Genomic DNA, 2,500 nt, shown 5'->3' with positions numbered 1-2,500 from the left:
TAATATCTGTGTGCTTCAACCAGAGTCTCTAAGTTAAGAGCAGGGCAGGAAACTTAATTTTTGCATCCACTGACCACAGAGCCTGACCGATTCCAAAATACACACTTTGACTTTCAGCAGCTGAATATGACTTTGAGAATAAGGAGAAGCTGCAGATATTGATCAGTTTGCTGTCTGCAAATGAGGGAAAATTAAAGGACAAAACCGAAAGCTCCTTAAACTTAAGCACAGTTTCTGAAATGCATAAATCAAGTAAAATACATAAATGAAAACTGCTTTCATGGTTGGAAAACAGGACTTGTCTCCCATTTAATCTGACTAACTTCTTTATGTTTATTGTTGTCAACAGTAAATTCTAATATGGATTAAATATTTTTAAATTCAGATAAAAAATGCAGATAAGGAGGCCGAGGAATTTAAGCCCTGAGTGATATCTGCAGGCAAAACCTGGGGTAAAAAGGAGCATAAAAGAGAATAAGCGAGCTTTAAAAAAACAAATATGACCAGGAGTGTTATTGGAAGCCATGGCAACAGAAATTAATCAAGTGCAAGTACAATGAACCACAGTTTAAATCAAAAACTGTTGTAAACATACGAGGGAAAAAAACCCCAAACTTGCTTCATAACAACATTGATTGTTAACCTGTCGTTCACCTGTTGTTGTTACGAGTCGCTGAATTTTAATGCTCTTCCTAAAGTCAGGAATTAGTCAGGATCGGTCCACACTGAAGCACAAGGCCTGAGTTTTACTACTAAAACATCTAATATCCATTTAAAAGGTCCTTAAATATCAGTGAGGTGGAAATGTAGTTAAATTACTGCAAAAACATGCTGGTGTGGAAATGGCTTCACAGTTTTATGGTAATTTTGCGTTACCATATCAAACTGGAAAACAAAGAGGGGGGGGGGGGTGAAGGAAAAGTCAAAAACACACGAGGTACTTTAAATTATATACAAAAGCCTTTCAATAAAAAGAATGTAAGACATGATAAAGTCTGCCTTGAGTGATTAACAGTCTATAATACATCACCAGGACTCTAAATAATCCAACATGTATCTTAACTGAAGATCTAGAAGAAGCAACCGTGTGTTTTAACATCTGTATCTGTTTTCTCTTTGCTGTGGAGGCGCGCCGGACTCTATAATTTCATATGTGAGGCTGAGAAAACAAGACAGTTATTGTAGGAGCAGGAGGAAAGAAGGATTTGAGGAAGGTGAGAAAGGTTTTTCTCTCTTTACGTCTCTCCTCTGTAAATCATTGACCGTTGTGCTCATAAACAGCGGTGTGCGGTACTTTGTGTCATGGACCTGAGGAATTCAGGGCCTACGTGGTAAGTAGGCGAGGCTAGAAAGAGGCAGCATTTACACTCTTCAGCAGCAAAGTGATGGAGAATATTTAGCTTCTTGGTCACCGTATTCAACCTGATATTCTTGGTGATATCTAAAGACTCGATATTCAGTTGTTTCCAGTGTTTTTGCTTGGTTAGTGACCGAGCTATTGTAGCAACTAAAATGACTGAATAGTGTCTTTATTTCTACAATTCTTTTTTATGGTTTTGTTTACATTTATCAGAAAATTTTACAGATAAAAATAATATGATGTCATTTACTGAGGCTTTTAGTCATTTCCATATGAAAATGAGTGTTGTCTGCTTGCCTGTTACTTCTTTTAAAACAAATTTTCTATGTTTCAGTAAAATTCCGGGTGAATTTTGGGTGAATAATATATTTCAGTATGCTTTTATCATTTAACACCAACATTTTAGTTAAGTAGCACAGGCCTACAGACTGGTCTGCAACCATTTGGCAACCACCAGTCATGAGGGAAAAATTAGTATTCCTTGACCTGTTGTGATTGAAGGTTGAGGGCAGCAACAGGGAAAATGACTTCTAAAGCCACAAAAACACAGGCCTACAGACCAGTCAGTAGCCCCCTGGCAACCACCTGTTGCTATGGAAAAATATGTATTCTGCAAACCGTTGGCACAAACCTCCTCCTGCTTGCTTTGGTTGCTAGCATATTGGTGCAGTCATAGTTTGCATGGAAGTGGCAGACTTGTCTACAAACACTGTCCAGCTGATCTCAGAGCTGTAGTGAAAATGTGAAAAGTGTGCTGCAGACCAAAAATGTAGAAGCTTCACCTTCAAAGTGAAAGCTGTTCCTCAGCACTGCAGCCGACAAGTTTCAAAAGGAGCAACTTTTACTTTCAGAGGAAACTGTCTCCATTCCTGGTTTATGTCACACTTTTTAAAGTTTTACTACCATTCGACAAGTAGTTAGCTCATATTTGCTGGCATTCTTTACTAGCTGTTTCACTCAGTGAGAGTTAGGAATCACAGTCAGCCAGTCAGAATGCACATCAAATATGGCATATGGAATAGGGAGGGCTAGAATGGGCAATAATGGCATTCACCCTGCTGGTAACCCAGTTGTTGCTTGGATGGTGTCTCTGCAACAAACCTTGTGGATGGATAGAGAAGGAAAAATAAAATGTAAAAA

The 2,500-nt window shown here is 38.5% G+C and overlaps 1 protein-coding gene across 2 annotated transcripts in view; it reads left to right on the top strand.

Moving 5' to 3' along the window:
- nhej1 (nonhomologous end-joining factor 1) overlaps positions 1-2,500 on the top strand; it is a 27,332-nt gene that overhangs the window by 9,596 nt on the left and 15,236 nt on the right. The window lies entirely within an intron of this gene.

This window comes from Pundamilia nyererei, unplaced genomic scaffold (genome assembly GCF_000239375.1).
Source record: "Pundamilia nyererei isolate P.nyererei 1_Seehausen unplaced genomic scaffold, PunNye1.0 scaffold00982, whole genome shotgun sequence".
Classification (NCBI taxonomy): Eukaryota; Metazoa; Chordata; class Actinopteri; order Cichliformes; family Cichlidae; genus Pundamilia; species Pundamilia nyererei.
This window is presented reverse-complemented; position numbering and strand designations above follow the sequence as displayed.